This window comes from Rhea pennata, chromosome 11 (assembly GCF_028389875.1).
Source record: "Rhea pennata isolate bPtePen1 chromosome 11, bPtePen1.pri, whole genome shotgun sequence".
Lineage (NCBI taxonomy): Eukaryota > Metazoa > Chordata > Aves > Rheiformes > Rheidae > Rhea > Rhea pennata.
Window position 1 is genome coordinate 11,068,593 of NC_084673.1, and position 21,131 is coordinate 11,089,723.

At 37.7% G+C, this 21,131-nt stretch overlaps 1 protein-coding gene across 2 annotated transcripts in view; it reads right to left on the reverse strand.

The window, feature by feature from the left end:
- DACH2 (dachshund family transcription factor 2) overlaps nucleotides 1-21,131 on the reverse strand; it is a 324,948-nt gene that overhangs the window by 158,939 nt on the left and 144,878 nt on the right. The gene's annotated exons all lie outside the window — the stretch shown is intronic.

The window sequence follows — 21,131 nt, forward strand, 5'->3', positions numbered from 1 at the left end:
TGCACTGTTAGACTAAGAAAAAAAAAGAAGTCCGTATTTCCATTGTATCACTATTGTACTACTGCTTTGCTAATTAATTGTTTCTTAATATTCTTGACTGTAAAATAGAGATAAAGAGGTTCACAAGCTCTCAAAAATGCAACTGGATGCATTACTCAGGTCACAAACTATGGTTTATAGGGATTGCAAATTAATGATGCAATGACTGTAACAACACAAGAGCTATTCAGATCTGGTCCATCAGAACTTACTAGCTTAGACAGAGTGCTGGATGAGTATAGCACGCTGTCCCTAGGAACCGTTACAGTTCTGCTCAGGGCTCACTGGGCTTCTCATCTCTGGCTGACCAGGCTGGCAGTGGGGGACGTCCACCTATATGCATCTGTACAGTCCCGGCGCTATTTAAGCTTTTCCATTCTCTAGGGTATCCAACTTCCTCAACTGGACACCAGACAGTGGTTGCAGCGGTAACTGCTCCCAAATCTGTACCTGGATCACATATGACTGAAAGTTGCACTGTCTAAACAGGAGAAATTGAAAACTTTGAATGCAACGCAATCTTTATGTTATTAATCGCCACTTTCTGAACCATGGCAGAGAACAGCTTACTTCTGAAGAGGCAATAGTAATTTAATACTCAAGCTTTTTCAAATCTGACCATTTGTCTCTACATATTGACTAATGTTTTTAACCGCTACGGATAGGTTAAACCAAGAATGTAGGCCTCATTTATCAAAATCTCACCATCTTTTGACCAGCTTATGAATTATGATAGCAAATTTTAATTTAAAGTGTTACAGGTCTCTAGATTCATCTGTTACATTTATTTGTTGTTTCAGCTATCACATTTATCCCTTACTACAGTCTCTGTATATCAAATCATCTTATGTATCTGTCACCATCATATAGAGATTTACTGAACAAAAAACCATTTAGATCGACTCTCCCTCAAGCCAACTAATAAAAATACAACTTCCTAATGTTTGGAAAAGTATTGCTGTACATTTTACTCCGTTGAATAATAGAGCTTTTGACAAAATACAGTGAAATACTGTATTAAATAACCAAGCTGCAACAATAAATGAGGTTTAAATAGAGAGCATTTCCAAAAACGACTGCAAGTTCACAAAGAAATTTAAGTTAAACCTCACTCTATCAACTTACAGTGGCAAAGCCCTCTATCAATGTGACGCAAATTCTGCGTTTAAATGAAGACAACTTCGAGCAACACTACAACAGAGGTACCATTAACCTGCTCATTTTTCACTCAGTGCACTAATATTATTTTGTTTTACTGCACATCAAAGTAAGTATCAAAGTAGCACAAAATCTTTTTCTTTGGTTTATTATTTTATGTCTATAAAACTGTTCCCTCCTCTTTTTAGCTTTGGGTTTGTCCATTTCATATTTCATTTTATTTGGCACTTTTTCCATTTTTCTTTTTTTATGTTTTAAGGTATTTACCATCCTATGATGGCTATGTAGTAAAGTCTACTACAGAAGCCTAGACTTACTGGGCTATAATAAAATAAAACTAAAATTAGAGTATAGAAGTTTCACAAGAAGCTAGATGCACACATGCATTCTATATTAAAATTACCTCCTAATAAACTCGTTACAAAAATCATTCAGTTTATTTCACAGTAATGTTGTCTACCCAATAATATTAGGCTTTGCATGTGGAGTTTTTAAATAAAAAACAGTTGTTATTCTTTTGACTGTACACACACAGTTGTAACTGCTTACTTGGCACTTACTGTCTTTGGCGAAAATTAAAAAAGTAAAGCAGCTAAAATTAGTAGGTTTATCCAGCAGCAGAGCTCTATTAACAGAACTACAAAACATTTGCTTCTCAATTTCAAACACTAAAGACCTTTTAAATAAAACTATACATTAACATTAAGCTAAGAAAAATATTATTAAACAGTTTTAAAAGACTTTATGCAGAGGCATTTTATTTATGATGTGGGTTTTCAGAGGAAGAGAGGGAAGCAATGGAGCTTCATTCCTGTTCTTGTCATCCTCTCCCCCTTAACAGGCATTAACTCTGAAAGAGGAAAACAAGCAATCAGGACAATATGATCTGAATGTTGATCATTTACTTATTTTGTTTGGAATTAACTTTGTCAGAGATCAAATTACATTTTAAGCAGTATGTTTGACAGTTAAAATTTATATAGTAAAATGTTGAGAAATTGTTCATTAGTGTCTGCTGCTTCTTTTATTTTCCATTGCTGGTGAGAGCTAATTTTATTATTTTTCCTCTCAAAGGTTTATATATTCCCTTAACTTCACAAGGATTTTGAATTTAAATCAAAATACAGAATAAAGCTGGTTTTGTGATTTTGTTAAAATTACTGACCAGCTCCATCTTTTCTAATTCTATTTTATGCTTATTACAAATGTATTTTATAAATTATTTTATAGAATATACAAATTCATCAACACTTTGTAAAATACGATTAATCAGTGGAAACTTAAGCACTTCACGGTTGATGTACGACAGTGTTGTGCTTTTGTGCTTTTAAATATAAGAAATTTACTAGAATCAGAAGTGAATTTGCATATTAATCAAGACAAATAAACATGTGGTGATTTAACTAGGAAACTGTTATTTGGATGACAATTTAATCAGCACAGGTTGAAAGGTCCATCACTGCAGCATCCTGTTTCTGCTAAAATATTGATTGCATTACTGATTTCAGTAATGCTTTATTTTACAGGGCACAAATAACCATGTAATTACTCTTTAATTGAATGGTAATTGCTTGCTGGCAATTATTTGCTAAGTTTTGAAGTTTAATTACTAGGTTATTTGTGTTTTGTGAAATAAAATGTTATATATTAGTAGCCCAAAATATTTTCTGTATGACTGGTCTGTCAAAACTAGAGAAGTAAGTTATGATGGTATGGATTTGACAAATAACACTGCACTGTAACACTAAAACTATTATTAAAAGGATGAGATGAATCTTTGAATGCTTTTGCTTTAGAAAATTAACAGTAGATGTAACATTTGTAAGATAAATGGAGGAATACTGTACCACAGAAGCATGATTTCCTCCGGGGTCTAGTCCACCATTTAGCATAATTTATCCTGATGTTTTGCTTTTCATTCTCTGGGCTTGTTTAGAGGAATTGAAACAGTATCCTACCCCCTTGAGAGCACAGAATAAACCAACTAGAAATATATTTCAATAGTACTTCATATTTCTGCAACTGAAGTGGATTACCACCAGCACATTATCTTAGCAGACTATAAACTTCATAGACTTGGCAGTTAGCTAGATAACAAGGGAGAGCATTATGTCTTGCAGTGTCAATGAGATATGACACATTTTGTGATATATTTATTCCAAGTTGTGATAGATGAGGTATCTAATACTTTGATCATAAAGATTTTGAATTCTACTGTTAAACTTTTCATTTTTGTCATCAACTATTTATGAATTGGCAATAGATGGTATAGCAAGAACTGCAGATTTTGTTTTTTTCAAAAGGTATCCAGTTAATAAATTAATTATTGATTCCATGAACCTTGAGCTATTTAGTATAAAAATATGCTAAGACTTGTGATTTAGGAAGCTCTCATATGTATCACAAATTTCTTCAATAGCAATATATTTTATTAGGCTTAAAGGAGAAATATAGAAGTACATATGACATGTTGTGTAAATTGCTCCAGTAATAGTGGTAGTAACTGGTGCAAGTACTTACAAAAAAAAAAAAAAATAGTAACTTTGCTGAAATTGGGACAGGAACCACACATCTAAATTTTGTGTTCTCCAAAGATCACTGGCATTTTGAATCTCTTACATGAAATACATGCTCATGATTGTGAAAGGTATTGTTTGGAGTACTTACCAATAAACGTAACATTCTTGATGATTTGAGTTAAAATTATTTACTTCTATTACTATAAAATTTTTAATCGTAGCATGAATTAAAAACATTCTTCTTGCTTTGGCATTTATTATAACATTTCAAAGATGCCAGTGGTAGTTAAACTCTACTTGACCTTTCTGTGTTGAAGAAGAGAAACAAACTTTGACCTCGCAACCTGATTCTGTCTCCTCTCCATGTTGGCAAACTGATCACTTGTCTAACCGTTGCGGGACGTTGTATCACCAGCCAGATCAAAGGCAACAAAAGCCAATTCAGCAGTAGGAAAAGTTATCCACGCAAAAAGAGCAGTTAACATTAATCATATATGAAGTTGTTTAAGCTGATAACTAGAACCTGGTCCCTATGGCAACTCTCATAGAAGAGTACCCAAGGTGGCACTAAGAGTCATAGGCAATACTCCACAGAGATCAAACTGTTCTATTCTGACTTAACCAGACCAAAGCAGGTTACGGAAAAAAGCTCTTACGCTCCAAAAGAAGACCCTCCCATTCTGTTTTCCAGGGCTTTTCAGTGAGGAAAGTCCTCAACATCAAGTCACAGTGAAGGATTCAGTGGAAATATATTCCTAGAGCATCACCAATCTGAACTTTTTTCCATCGGTATGAATTGATGTTACTGTTAGAAAAAAACTTAATTAATTACTTAATACCACTGAATTGCTCAGAGATGGGACTGAAATGGAAGATTTTCACATATCCCAGCTCCCACGTCTCCGTTTCCCCACACAGAGACACCTAAATTGCATCCAACTCTGAATTCCAGCTTAGTAAAATGGGCTGCCTCAGGGCAGATCTGTGGTGTCTTCTCCAGTATTCCTGATCTGGAGGAACATCTTTCGGGACAGGAATACTTTAATATCTGTGATCTCAGGGCCATTCTGCCTCTACCAGTACAGTAAACAGTGAAACAGAGGAACTGGAACTGTGATTCACCAAACCTGTCACCACATACTCTCCAAAGCTTATGCAGTGAGTGAGTTTTGATCCTTACAAGGATGAAGGACTGCAGCTACACAGCTACCCACAGCTACCCTAATCTTCAATCTCTTTATCCATCTAGTTTCCATCCCACACCAGTCCACTGTCCTCAGTCCTTCTTCCCCACATTTGACCGCTGTCCACCTTTCCGAGTATTTCTGATCTTCTGCCCTTAACCCATACATCACACCAGATTTCTCTTTCAGTCCTCAGCTCACTTTAACTGCTTCGCTCCCTTCCCCTCTGACCTTTTTCTTGCTCAGTTCCCAATTACCTTCTGGCCCTAATCTCATCTTTACACCATCTCAGGAGTAACTCTTCCCAACTGAGAGCAGCTCCCAGACAAACTTCTAATACTACTTTGCTACTCAGTAAGGATAAGAGGAGATGCCCGAGCATTTAAGCTGACAGGAGTGGGGAATAAAGCTACCCTGTTAAACACTTTCTGCTCCCTCCTTCACGACCCTTTCCCATGGGAACAGTGTGAGATGGCTGATAGGATGATTAAAAATGTTCTCTGAGCAACCCACTAGTTGAGGGAGTGGTTGCTTCTGTCCCAGGAAGTAAGCAAGATAGGCAGGGAACTGATTACAGGGCATTCACCACAGCACCAACAAGGGCTAAAATTCCCCAGAAGGCTGAATCTGGAATTATTGCCATGATCACCTTTAACAATAGCCAAAATCCTGTCACTCATATAGAAGCCTGAGAATATCAGACAGCAAAAATAAACCAAATCACCACATATTCAGCTGGATATAATCTTTTACTGAATAAATCAGTTCAATGGTTATTCCAATATTTTATATTAATGTATGTTCTTCTGGCAGAAGTCATCAGACTCTTCAGAAAATATGGCAACATCAAATTTCAAGAGCAGCAGCACTAGTGTTTGGGGTGTCAGTATTCCTGGATTCAGTCACAAAATGATAAAACTGGAAGAGGCTTCAAAAGGTCACCTGCTCTCTCTACCTCTGCCCCAAGGCAGGATCACGTACACTTAAATCATTCCTGACAAATGTTAGTCTAGCCTACTTCTGAACACGTTCAGTGCTGGAGATTTCACAACATCCTTAGGCAATCCACAAAAATGCTTAGGCTATTCTTACAATCCGGAGGGGTTCGTGTGGGAAAGGAGGGCTAACATCTAACCTAATTCTTCTCTATTTAATTTAAGTAAGGTACTTCTTGTCATCTATTCAATAGACATGGAAAACAATTTACTTCTCACATTGTAAACACACTCCACATTTTTGTGAACTTGTCATATTTTGCCCTGGTAAAGTTCTTACATATACAGATGGAATTGAAGACTCAGCATTTATCCCCATGATCTTCAGATTCACATGCTACAAATACCACACATACACAGCCTGTCCAAAAATTACCAGTAGAAATAGTGTAACTTAACCTCTTCAGTTTTCTTTTACACTGCATCTGTCCATATTGAACTGAATCCTATTTAAGACCAGTTCTCCATGTTATCAAGATCATTTTTTGTCCTAATGCCATTCTCTGTGCGCTTGAAATCCTTGCCACCTTGGCCTTACTGTCTTTGGAACAACTGCTCAAGTTCTTGATCCAGACTGAAAACAGCCCCCTGTGGCACAACACTCAGTTTACATTCCAGTTCAGTCTGAACTAACGGTAACTATCTTCTCAGTATGGTTTTTGAATTTGTTTGTTTCTAAACTTGCATTTGCATGTGGGCTATGCTTGAGAGAAATTTATGTGAGACAATTAAAAAAAAAAGGCTTACTGAATTCAGAAGTCAGTTCTTGTCACTATGAGCAATGGATGAAGTGCTGGGTAGACACAGTATAGTCAAGTACAACAGCGCTCTTGATACAGAGCCCTCTGATTCTAAAAATATTAATATTACCTATTAAGATGCAGACAATTGCTCAGAATTAGTTAGTACCAGTGAGAGAAAAATGCAAAATATCTAACTTCATTTTAAAAAAGAAAGTAGAAAAGAAGAACTCAGTCTTTAGTACAACAGTGTTTTGAGTCCTTCAGAACAGTCAGTATGTCTTTTCCAAAATTTCAGTCACTTTATGGGTGCAACCAAGGAATGGTAAGTTGTTTCCAAAAAGTTAAACACATTGTCTTGATTCACAGGAGGTATTATGCAAAGAGAAGTACTTAAAATCGTTAGCTGAAAAGATGGTTTTTGCCTGACAGCTCAGTGCAATTCCTCCACTCTGGACTAGGAACACAAGGTAAGGTAGAACAAGGGAGCAGCATGCTTTCTTCTCCAAATTTCTGCATGTATAAAATTCTACAAATTGCACAGTACGTAACGACAATCTTGTAGGTCATATTACACTTGGCAAATACATATATGGCATGAAAGTGAGACATGAAAAAGAAGCAAGACAGCTCTCCCAGATAATAAGCAAGGGAGTCAGGCAAGCCAAGTCTCCTTATCCTCTTGCTTTTACTCTCAAGTGGTCAACAGAAGGTCTTTTGGGGAGCAGAGAAATCTTCTATTCTACAGTCTATTTTTCTATTTAATTTTTAGATGTCAGCTATGCCTTATACCTCCCGGGAGCACCAGCGAGCAATCCAAGGGCAAGTCAGTCAAAGCACTTTGCCTGGAGAGGAGGTGGAATGCATTGTGCTTTATTTTCCCTTTTTAGCCCACAGCAAACTTTTAGTTTCCACATTTTCCACAACTGAGTCCAAATATATCTCCTATTATTAATACCAGTGTTGACATTTTCTTGATAAAGATTCATTAAATTTTTTCTTTGTCAAAGAGAGAAAGTGATGGAACAGACAATTTAAGGGTTGACTACTCACCTGACAGAAAGTATAACTGTGAAGCTATTTTATACTTCATTTACTTGACCTAGTTACAGTACTTCTAACCCCAAATGTTCACAAATTATGACCCTGAAATCATGAGAATGAATAAAAATCTAATGTTTTTAAAGTTCCATTTTACATTCTTTTTATATTCATATTTATATTCTTTTTGTAAATCTAAGTTTCTTAAATCAAACTTCTCAGCTTATCTTTACTAGGAAGGGCCAAAAAAGATTAAAGAAATTTTTCTGTTTTGGTTCGCTTTGTTTCTAAGTTTCACAAGTGAAAGCTGAGATTCTCTTATTAGCTGACATTTGAATTTAGGAGTCTTTCCAAAGCAAAAAAACAAACAGACAAGCACCAAGAATTATAAGAAGCGGCAAAAGCAGAAGTTTCATGTTACAGTAAAATGTGATTGTTAGTTATCACCAGGTGTTATCTTTAGTTCTTAATTTAGCTATTGTATGAGACAGAATTGGTCATTTCTCTGACCACTACATAAAGTGTTCTTTTTATATTTGCAAATGATTTTTATTTTATTTTTAAAAACAAATACTGGTTCTGATCCATTAAAATTCCCTCAATATAGCTATCTGGAACACTACGGAAGCTTTATAGAAAAATGTGAAAAAGATCTAATTTTCAATAAAGTGTATTTCTTGCGAAACATCTTTGGCTCTTAATGTATCTCGTGCAGTCTCTTATGTACTACCTTACTTCATAAAAAGTCACAAATTCCAGACTACTTGCTCCTAACTGTGTGAAAACATTACCTGGAATTCTAATAAGCTTTCTAAAGATTTCTTAATCTGGTATATTAAAAAGCCCTGCTAGAGTACTTAGAATCCCAAGATCGTCAAAGAATCAGTATCTGGTTGGTATCATCTCCTGTAAAACTATGCTATTCACGGGATCACGGCTTACACACTTATCCTCACTAAGGTTTACAGGAAATTTTGATTCGTTATTTAGGACTTAGGTTACTGACTGATCAGACTATTTATTAAGAACTTGTATTTGGGTCTACAGTCAGAAAGATTACCTGAAATCCTAGCATTCAAATATTACTATATTCCAGTTGTAATAGAAAACAGGTGATTGGTTCTTACTTAAGAAAAAGTTTAACATTTTATTTATGAAGCTATACATAACTAAGTTTTAAATCAGAAAAGGATTTCTGTTTCATTAAGATCTGAAATTTAAATAGCACTTTCTTAATTACTTCTGATTGTATCTGAAGATATAAAAGCGCCTCAACAGTCCTGCTGTTTTTCCTGTTAAACAGCTGACACTGGAAAAAGGGAAATAAACTAGAACTGTGCGATTCACAGATGCAGACAGGGTGAAAGGCCTATCTGTATCACATACTGCAGGGGCTCAATTTAAGGGTATACCAATAATGATTTTGAAAGCGTGACTACAGCACATGTAGGTATACACACGCTAATTTAATATAACTACATTAAACTAGTAACTACAGCAGTAAAGATGCAGTAGCACAGACAAAACAGAGTTCATTCAGCAACTTGAGCTCATACCCAGTGGGACAAAGTTCCCACTGTTGTGTCCTTATTGCTGCTGTTACCAGCTCCACCTAGATAAAATCTAGCATGAGTATGCCTGTCCACACTGGGATCATACCCACAGCTAGAAACAGAAACTGCAGATTCATTTTGCAAATAATGCTTGCCCAAGATGTCCAGCTAAACCAAATGTGAAAGTGCCAAGTATCTCATGAGATATTGCCAGATATATAATGAGCCTTACAAACCTAAGCTTGGCTAGTCAGGCAGTTGATACCACCTGGATTTTGAATCTAGTGAAAATAGTGAATCACTGGAGACACCGTTATCTGGAGGCAACATCATTGTGCAATATGCTCTCCAACTATTTTTTTCACTTCCTAAAATATGTAATTGAAATCTTCAGTTATCTAAATCTTAAAATGTATTTGGGATTGTTACATCTGCACGGGAAAGCTCAGTGCTGATATAAATACATGTCAAGCCAGGCACTCAGGAAAGCACAGCAGCAAACACAGAGCTCCGCCGAGGCCTGTCTGCAGCTGGAGTCCACAAAAACATTGGCAGAATAAAGATTTTTCACACATGAACTCTTAATGCTTTCCCTTTATGCTTTTCCTTCCTCACAGAAGGTTTCAGTAATCCTCATTCAGTAATCCTCAAACCTAGCACACAGACAATCAGACAGGACCACATAGGTCTCTGATACCCGCCAGGATTCACCGGTCTGTTATAACCCGATGCACTATGACTGACAGCCCCTTTCCTGACTGACAGCTCAATTTCAGCAGTGTTGGCATGCTCTGTCCAGGGTAGAGGGCATCACTCAGCCCCCGAGCCTGCCCAGCCAGCATTCCCTTGAAGATACAAGCCCCCAAAACAGATGGTGGGACTGAACCACAAATATGCTTGCAATAAGGAACCTGGGGACAACATGGTGACAATGAACAGTCCCAACTGCCCCATGCTCAATTTCACCAACAAAGAAAATGCTTGCATGAGAAAACTGTCTGTATAAAATCTTTAGGATTTGCCCCAAATACAAAATAAATCAAATTGAAAATTGACTGAGAAAGTCAGGAGGGAACTCCTTTTCATTAATGTAGCTGAACACCATATATACTGCAGTGCCTGTCCAACCTATTGCAAAGATCTACTATTACACTGAGGAGCTGTAAATCTGCTCTCATCTGAGTGAACTTAGTACCAACTTTTTCAAGCACTACTTCATAGTATCCACATACATACTTTTGCAAATATCTGCGAGGACATTTTCAAAGGAGGGAATCGCCATCTACTACAAATACTCATGATACATCATATGTGTCTGTATTATATTAGATTCTTCCAAGTTTTACTTTTGACCTGTGTCTGAGTTCAGTGCCAATTTAAGGGAACATGATTATAAAGAAGTGTTTTTGAAATACTGCTATTTTGCACTGAGCTGTATCTCAATAACGTTCAATTCAACGAATCATGTAGAAAATGTGACTCTTTAAGCCTATTATCTTTGGACAGAAATCTAATAGCAAGCACTTGACATATTTATAGCTCTGTATAGAAATAACCCATATGAGATGATAGCTTGTTTCTGTAACAGTGGTATATTGTAGTGTGGTGGTACAATATTTTCATAGCAATTCAACTTGGATTCTATGGGAACTGCTCTTGCTTTAACTGTGTTTAATCTCTGCATCACAGGTTTCAGCGTTTTCAGAATTTTGCAAAGACTCATTAAAGTTTAGAAATAGAAAACAGAAACTCATCTTTCAAAGGCCAACAAATGAAAGAACACAGAAACAGCCCTCTCTGTCATTCTTTTTATCTATATCCATGTTAAAAGTAAGAATTTTTCATAGTAATCAAAATGAGCCTCTACGATTAGGTCATTTGATCCAGAAGTAAACACCTGAGGACTAACCTGTACGAGACAGGAACTACCCTTTAATCGGTGACCCTGGAATAGTATCAAATTAAATAGATGATATAGGTAAGTATTGTACAGATTCACCTCTATCCTTCTAGATTTTTGGTTGTTACTATTTAATTCATTTGCTAGCTAAAAAGATAAATAAGATTATTACTTCTACTGTAAATGTACAAAAGAAAGTATTTTTAAACCACAGAACAAACAAATCTTCAGGATCCAAAAAAGTACAGAAATGTCAGAAGCATCATTTTCAAAATTCATACTAAATTTACCTTTAAAATCTATCTTCCTATTACCCTAAGATGATAATACAAATGGGACCTGTTTAACGCTACCTATCAGTAGCACAAAGGGAAATTACTGATCAGGACGACCCTAGAACCGACCTACACTAGAGACCGATTTCCTTCCTGTATCTAAAGATACTGAATGCCATTCCTGCAGCTCAAGGTTAGATCTATTCACAGCTTCTGGGAATACATGCATCTAGCAAGGTCTCCAAGGGGAAAACATCAACTCCAGTAAGTGCAGGTACACATTTGAAGAACAACCCTTGCTACTGTATGAATTCCTGGGAATATTCTCACTACCTGGCTACCTTTCCTCATGCTTCTTGAGTGACTTTAAAAGATGTTTTGGTAGATAGCTTTATGGCATCAAGGGCTAGTACCAGTGTAATTCAAATCCTGGATTTCTACTTAATTCTTACCCTTAATTCTATTTTTGTTTCTAGAGATTATAAAGGACTCCTCTTACGTGAGCTATTTCCGTCCTGAACATACAATCCTGATCCAGGCTCATGCTTTCTAGATAAACTAGAGCATAGCTTTGGGAGGGCCATCTAGTTTTGATTTTTAAGACCTCAAGTGACAGATTATCCACTGCATTCTGAGATTGTTTCAGTAATCAATCATGCAATGATATTCTCTACTGTTAAAAAGTCAGCCTGCTTTGCTAGTATTGTCAAGCTTCCTTTTCTAGCCCTTGGATTTTTGAAGAGCATGCTCAACAGAAACTTCCTCCACATGCAGAGTTACAGACTGAAAAAAATACATTTTAATAGTTTCAGGAATAAATCAAAAGATAATGCTTCTTAAGTCTTTCATTAAAAAGCACTTTTCCAACTGAGATCATTTCTGCAGAGGTTTTACATTCACTGTCCTTTTTCTGAAGAACAGGTACCACAAGAGGACACATGAGGCCAGTAATGGTCAATGCCTGTACAGAGGAAATACTGCTTCTCTATACCTTCCCGGAATACCTCTGGTCATGGACTCCGGGACCTTGGATCCCCCCCGGCCACGCAAGCTGTTCAGGCTCCAAAGAGATTCATTCTGCCATTACGCAGTTTTCAAAAAGACTCTTATCTGCATGCCCAGGAGAAGATGCTATAAGAGACACATTTAAGTGACCCCAGAAATGGAGAGGGCAACAGGGCCTGTGCTCCTGGGCACTGCAGCTAGTCTTCACCTAGTAAGCAAAGTATCTAGCTCTGGAGCAAGAATACTAGAAAACCTTAATTTTAACTAGAAACAAATAAAAACAAACAAATTACCCCTGTGCTCTTTTGCTTGGAGGAGCTTTCATCTAGAAAAAGGAGTTTTGCAGGAAGGGAAATACTAAAAAGCAACTTCTGTAACTTGCCCATGAAATAATTACCTCTCTTCTCGTGGAAGCGGCTTAGAAACCATCATCAAAGTTTTGCCTCTGCTTGTATTTGGGAAGCAATAGCGAAGTAAATTTAAACAAAACTCTACAGAGAAAACCTGTTCTCATCTTTTCAAAACTTTTTGCTGCCCTGCACCTCCTGTCCCAGGGCGGCGCAGCCACTGCCGAGGGCGGCGGGAACGTTCCGGAAGAACCTCGGGACAAAACCGGGACGGTAACGTCAGCGACAGGAACGCACCCGCAGCCACGAGGTTTACCTGGCTGAAACTCCACGCGACTGAAGGATCGCGGAAACCCGGCTGCCGCCTCCGCCTCTGAGCGAGGCCCAGCTCCGAGCTCGAAAGCGGGCCCACCTCAGCTTGAACCTTTCACTGGTCCGGGTACCAAAAAGGCGGATTCCATAAAGACACCAGCTCCACGACAACGAGGTCCTCCACGGCCTCTCCCTGCTCCACTCCGCGAGTGACAGCCCTGCCTCTGCGCCGAGGTGACGCCTCCTCCATTCCTCCCCCTCCCTAGGGACATCCTCTCTGCCCTGCCAGGGACATTTCCCTTCCCTTCGGAGGGGGCCGACTGACACGCGTCCCATCCAGGTGCGAATACTCCTTCTCAACTCTTCTTCATCTTGCTATGAACGCTACCGACTCCATACCAGACCCGAAAGAAGGCTGCCTGTGACCAAAAGCTTGTGTGCTTCTCGGTCAGCAGCAGTGGGGCTCACCGGAGCTAATGCCGCAGCCACGAGCCCTCCTGGCCACTCTTCCGACCCGCTCGCCCTCCCTGACAGAGGGGAGGATGTCGGTCTGCAAACGGACTTTCTGAAATCATCGAGCCTCTCTCAAACACAAAGAAGGGAACTACAGAAAAAGCCAGAACAAGTTCAGGGCGCTGAAAAGCAACATGAGCTATTCACAAGATTAGGGATTTCCTGAAATAAAATATTTCCTAGGTTAGATACAACGGTTTATGAGATAAACTGTATCTGCTGCTGACTTTTTCAGAAGATCTCCCTTCAGGCTGCGAGGCTTGTCCCTTGCAAAAAGCAGGCAGTTTGTGTTAACTTGCTAGCATCCACTTCCGTTTCCCTGAGTCTGAATGAACACACTTAACTTAGCTTCAAGAAGGGAGAAAAAATATACGGTGTGTGTTGGTTTGTACAGCACGAGATTTTCTAAGTACAGCCCTGCTTCTACTATGTGCAAATTTAACTCTTGCCACTAACTTCAACAGAATCAAAATCAAACATCATGTTCACTGCTCCTCAGTAAAAATGTTTTTTAAAAGTTGTTGAAAAAGGTAAAAAGAATTCAAGTAAAAGAGTGTTTGTGACCGGATTTCCTGGAGATAAATGAAGGACATACGTTTCCATGGCTGCCAGCCTACTAAATTTTGCAAGCATAAATATTTACCTAGGACTAGGGGTTGGGGAAATCAGGAAGAAAACCACCATCTAGACTCTTCAAAGCTTAAATACTGTAACACAGAGGTCATTATTTATAAACAGAAATAGAGAACATATCTTTTCTGTGTAATTGTTACCATGCTTTTCATCTACTCCATATGCCTTCTACTATTACCATTCTTACACCAGAATATAATTTCTATGTCACTTGCTCACACTGTATGCATTAATTTTCTTTAGGCTTTCTTGTGGTTATTGATTTCCTGCTTTGCTGAAGTGGCTTTGTTTCTTTCTCAGCAGGCTATCCATTTTAAAACAACAGTTGTTCAACAAATACAAAAAATTATATTCTAAAATTAAATTAGTTTTATCTTCATTTGTTTTTATCTGGGTTAAATGCAAGTGACACATTTCCCCTAAAAAAGGAAATACTTCATGTCTCCCAGCATGCCGAGCAAATCAAATAAAATTCTGCTTTTCTAGTAAGACATATTTATTTTTATGACTGGAAACATGAAAGAAAAAGTAAAGTACAAATAAAGCCTCTTTTGTATTCATATGTTGTAATCATTGCTGTGGCCAGTGTTTCAATATCAACAAAAGATGATTATCTGGTCCAGAGCCAAATTCATTTAAGCATTATCTTACTACACTTTAAATCATTAAAAGAATCCTTTTCTTCTTTCAATACGAGTGGGATCATGCTTTTTTAACACTGTCATCATTTATTCTGCTAAGCAGAATAAGCTTGCTGTCCTTTTCCACAAGCCCAGTCCCAGCAATATACAGATTTCATATGACTACAAACATGCAGATGAATACAACTACTACTTAATCAGATGCAAAAATAAGAAGAAAGAAGGCATTTTTGGAGAAGGAGACAGTTCTGACATGTGCTAAATGTTGTTTCTATGCTGTATGCTTGACAAGTGCCAGCTCCAGAGCTCTGAGGCTTGTTTTCTCTCTTTGTCCTCCAACTTGCTTATTAACTAACAGAAGTCAAGTAAACCACAGAAAAAAAGGAAGTATGTAGACACTGTATGAAGACAGAATTACTGTCAGATTTCCTGCTAGAAGCATACTGTGAAGCGTACATTACCAGGGTTCAAAAAGATCCTCTCTATCTTCTTTCTCCACGTTCAACAGCAGATCCTCCTTTGTAAATGGCAGGAATTTGCTGTTTCAGCATCATCTTCACTATCATCGCGTATTCAAGGAAAAGCTTGTGTATTAGTGTTCATGTATGAGCATTCTGTCCAAAAATAAAGGGTCTTATATACTACAACCAATTATTGGACAAAATCTTATGATAATCCTCCCACACTGAATATACTGTTCCATAAAAGAAGGGACATTTTTCTAACAGGAGCCACAGAGCGGTTAACTGCATTGCCTGGTCAGAGCAGACACAGGATTCTTCAGACATACAGTTAGATGCAGGTGGACACAGATGTGGAACTACATCATACATAGCCAAATTAGCACAAGAACCACTTGTACCAAGGCAGTCAGAGATCTAGGTGTACCCTTCCCATTTGGACTGCATAGGCACATACCTCAAAGTTATTTTGTGTGTGATAAAAAATTTAAGTTACTCTTCGCTACCACCATGCAATCAGACAACAGAAACCATGTTAAGCAATCAAAATGACCATCTAAAACAATATACTGACTAAAGCAATATACTGACTGCTGTTTTAAACAGCCTCTAAGCACCGCATACCTCACATCCATTTGTATGAAATATTCAGGTATCAGCTATTCATGTAACTCTAAGAAAGATGAGGATCTGGGTAAACATGTACTGGTTTTCCAGAAATTCAATACAGAATACTAGGACACCAGAAGTTGTTGCATATCTGTTATCCAGGAATAACACATCATAAATAGTGACAATGCTGCTAAAAGCAGCTTATACTGGGGAACAATCCTACATCACAGGTAGGAAAACTGGAGACACCAAAAAAAAAAATAAAAAATAAAAACAAAAAAACAGAGCCACAATGACAATTCTGTACTGCTAAGGAGCTGTCAATTGTCAATATTTGGTCTTGGATTTTACATCTAAATTATTTGCAGAAAAAAGGAAAAGAATCTGTCTTCAAAAACTGCTCACGATGCTGCATAAAATATATCTGAACTGACTTGGTATTTACACTAGATCTGTTCAGACAATGATCTTTTGAGCTGGAAACACCTCATAATGAAGTTCCAGCTAGCAAGTCAATTCTTTAAGATGAGAATTTTCCTGATCAACACATACATGAGGAGACAGATAGATTCATTAAACAGAGTGTTCCCTCTGAACCTTTTATGCTTATTTCTCAAGCATAAAAGATGACAGCAATATTTGTTAGATACTTACCACTTACCCTCTTTTAAAATTGCATCAATCTTCAAATCTAAGCAGTCAGCAACAGAGCTGTGACTACAGCTTTATCCATGAAGAAAATTAATAATAATTTGTTACACAGAATTTCATCTGTAGAGCTCAAGGTGTTTTCTATAAGAGATCAGTATCGTTACTGACAGAGAAAAAGATCACCCTGCACTGTAGGCAGAAACTGTAATGGTGAATCCCCATTGTCTGCCACTGGCAGACCAGTAACGAAATTCATATCATAATCCTAATCCAGAAATCCGTGTGACCATACTGATGATATCTGTGTGTTATCCAGCTGATCTAATAGGAGCCTGGATCCCTCACGCATTCCACGGTCACTTTGCAAAGATAAGTATTTTTACAATCAGTTACACATTGGCAAACTGCAATGCACAGGAAGTACCCTCTTTTAGCACTCTGTTTAATAACTGGTGTTATGTTTACAAAAGTCTACAGAGGAAAAAATGATGTGTAAGTATGCAGGCTGAATTTTAAGAGGAAGTAGTTTCTGAAAAAGTTTGCAGGATATAGGAAATGAAAAGAAAAATGTTTTCATTCAGTTTCCTGTTTAGATGTATGGATAGATTTGACTTCAAATAGATGAGCCACACAGAAGTTTAGTTTATAAGGGTCAAATGGTAACAGTTTCTGTTTAATCCCCAATTTACATTAACTTACAGGAAAATTAATGATTTTAAACAGGCATCAAAGTAGGGCTGAAGAAGTATGGTTTCAGCATTTCTCTAACTCTGGTTGGGGGACAATTGTTTCCTTTATCTGTCTTCTACAAAGTTGGTGATTGTGTTTAAGTTAAACTACTCATTTAGCCTTCAGGCACAGCATATTATGAACTGTTTTTGAATGAACATTAGCCCCTTATGAGCACAAACTCTTTGACAGCTTCTTTTAGATTCTTGCGCTTACCTGAGCATTTCACAAAATCACTCTTCTCAACTCCACACATTATAATTTACACATTAAAACAGCAGGTTTTCACCTTAGGTCTATTGCCAAGAATAGTCTTTCAAAAATCTTTTTATCTTTTTGTAAGAATGTAATTATAAATGTGCAATTAACAGCAAAAAAAAAGGTCTTAAGAAAACTGTTAGAGTAATATTGCCTATTTTAATGCCTCAACCAGATGGTGATTTAAAGAAAGTGATTTGAAGAAAATAAAAAGTCACATTTTCAGTGTGGAAGGATATGTCAAGTGTAAAATTTGAGATATTAAACTGAGGGTGTTACAGGTTTGTCTAACCATCGGAAGTGCTGCTAATTTTTTTGTTTTGCAGTTGAAAAGACAAAGGAGTTGTAAACATCATTGCTGATATGCATCAGTACAAAGGCACGGAGAGACCATGTGCAAAAAGAACTATTTGTTGCATTTTTTCCATGAACTGAGTCTATCCAAAGACTGATTTTCCCCAAGGATAAATAATATGCTCATTTTTGTCTTTTGTTACAACTTAAATTTGTATAGTCTAATCTTGGAGTCTCTTCCTCTAAAAATACAGGTGCTTCCCTTTTACTAATTGAACATGAGTATTGTGTAATTGTTGGCATTCTTTAATTGGTGTAATCACCTTGGACTAAATGGCTGACAGAATTTCCCAGTTAGCTTTATTCCAGATAAAGACATTTTTAAAGCTGTTAAAAAAAAAAAAAAAAAAATCCGTGAGAAGTCTGTCTCTGCCATTTCAAAACAAACCAGCTGTATTATTTCTCTACAGAATGTATTTGTTTTTCAAAATTACACTCAGGCCACAGTGCTACAGAATATCTGATTGGAACTAATTAAGTCAGAAGAATTATCAAATATATCACACAATAAGCCATCTTATTAGACAATAAACTCAACTGTTTAACTTACTTCTACAGAGATGGTCATCTGGACTACTATTGTTCAAATAATTTAAATAATGTTTCTCAGTATTATCAACTTCTGTCATTTTAGATATAAATTTATTTCCTTGAAATTAAAGACTTACAGGTGTTTTTCAAACAAACTTTAGAAGACAAGCAATAGCTATTTTTCCTCAGCATTCCTAAGAAGAAAAAAAAAAGAAATACAGCAACTATGCACAACAAAATCATATCAACACTATTTTAAGAAAAGGATAAATACAGATAAAGATGAACAAATATCTGTCTCATTTTTGACCCACTGTCAATGTGTGCACTCCCACATCTCAGACACTTAGGCACAGTTTTGAATCAGCAACACTATCAGTATAGTCAGCACTATCAGTATAATAACATAAACAATCGGCCTTCAAAATGAAAAGATTCATTTTCTTTTTCCTTTGTTATTTAATTTGTTAATTTGTGTTCTTCACCATTCATGAAGAAAATTTCAAAAAAAGAAATAATGAAGAAACATAAAGATCCACAGAATAAAATATTGCGATCTTTAATTCACTGTTCTGCGGTTTGTCAAGGACTCCTGTCTTACCCTCTCTGCTAAAAGCTGTAGGAAAACTAAGACATGAGGGCCTTCTGCAGTTTCAATACATTAATAACAGGTTTTTATCTACCTTCCAGTACAGAATGTGCTCTTATCAAAGTGAAAGATGGCTTCAGTGGAATGGCCACATGGTGAGCAGTGATGGAGTCATCAACTACAGCATATACGAAAATATGTCGGAATAGAAAGCATTTCTGTAACACATACACAGTCTGGAGCACCAGAAATACAAATAACATTTATGTTCCTCACAGCCACCCACAATTTGCATGTTTCCAGTTAACATTTTCTTACATAATAGTCTTACAAAATTTATTGAAGTTGGAAAGTACTATTTCTAGTCGAGACTTATATTTAGACTGCGGTTTAAAGCCTGTACTGCAGATGCTTATAAATGCAAACATAAAAATTCACCCTGCACTGAAATTTAGATCATGAGGGGACAACCGTAATACCCCACCGACCCTGCAGGCAAACATTCCCGTTACCTTAGTACAAAACTTAAAACTGCAAAAGAAATTACTTCTAAATAGTACTTCTCACTGCTAAGTCTCCCTCTTCAAAACTTTTTTTAAAAAATAACATTTGAATTAATCTAGATAGGTCTAGATAAGGTAGCATGAAAATCTGATCTACGCTAGTGCCCACTGAATGATAGCTTTCTAATTCTATATACTGTATTCCTTATGTCCAGGAAGGTTTGTCTTGTCTAAGTTCGTAACTGTTTAGTTTGTGGCTATTTCCTGGCTACATGCCTCAGTATGGAAAGAATAAGATGCTAGTAAAAGGTAACAGGATCGAAGGCAACCACACAAAATGGGAATCAGGAAAAAACTGAGCAGAAAATATGTCAAAATGTCATTAATACCTCAGTGACTGGGCAAGATATAGTAAAGGTCTGAAACTTCACCCACAAATTTCGGAAAAATGAAAATCCAGATTTCAGTGAGAAAAAGTTAGATCGCAAAGAAGGTTTTTCTCATACTACTGAAAAGCCAAAGAGAAGGAACATTCTGACATTTTGGGATGAGGTTTCCACTCCTTCCTCAGCAGGAGTCTCAGGCAGTTAAACTAAAACGGAGGATAAAGTCACCCCAAATCTGCAACAGCCGCCTCGGCCCCGCTTCCCTCCGGAGCCACCGCGGCCCCGGCACGGCCGGCGTCGGCCCCGCTTCCCTCCGGCGTCGGCGCAAGGTGCTGCCGTGGGCGCCTCCACCCGGCTTTCGGCTGGCGGCAAAGCCCAGGGCCTGGCAGGCAGCAGGTTGTTCACCTTGCTTTCCTCTGTCGCTGCTACTGTGTGTTATTTTAGCTCGATAGGTTTTGTACTCTCCATGTTTACCCTTCCACATTAATTCCTAACCATTCTGCAATAAAGCAAGCTTAACATACATTTTCTAATGATTTGCTTCCAGTCACTCTCAGTTACTGAGAACTTCCACTCTAAACTACCAGCCCCGAAAACCAGAAGGATTTGCTTGAAGCGCACGTGCCTATGCTGCTCGGGAAATAAAACACCGTTCTCACAACCACTCACGCACGCCCCAGCTAAGCGCGGCAGTGTCAGGAGTTTCAGACACGATTAACTGCATTCAACGAAGGATACTCCCATATTGGAAGAACAGAATTAATCAAAAGAAAAGGAGAAAGCCATGAGGAAGTAACGTTCCTAAAAGAGAGAACAGTCGTGTGCTATGGAGGACCACCTGGCCTGGCGAGCTCTTAAACCGGACAGGCGTTTCTCCTCTCTCCCGTGAGACTTCACCGAGCTTCAGGAAAAGGCTGAAGGTAGGACCGGTTTATGCCTGAGCTGCAGAAGTAACTTCTGCTTCTGATAAACGGGGATCCAGATCTAAAGAGAACGAACGATCCGACCGCTCTCCGACTGATGACTGCACACGGCTGCGGCGCCATTAAGCAGAATCCAATCTTTCTAGAAAAAAGGAGACTTGCAGAATTAATAGATGCAGGGAAAAAAGAAGATGCAACACATTCAGACTGTAATTTAAAAAGAAAAACCAACTAATAGAGTATCCTGCTCTAAAAGAAGATTAGTATGGACGTGAGCAC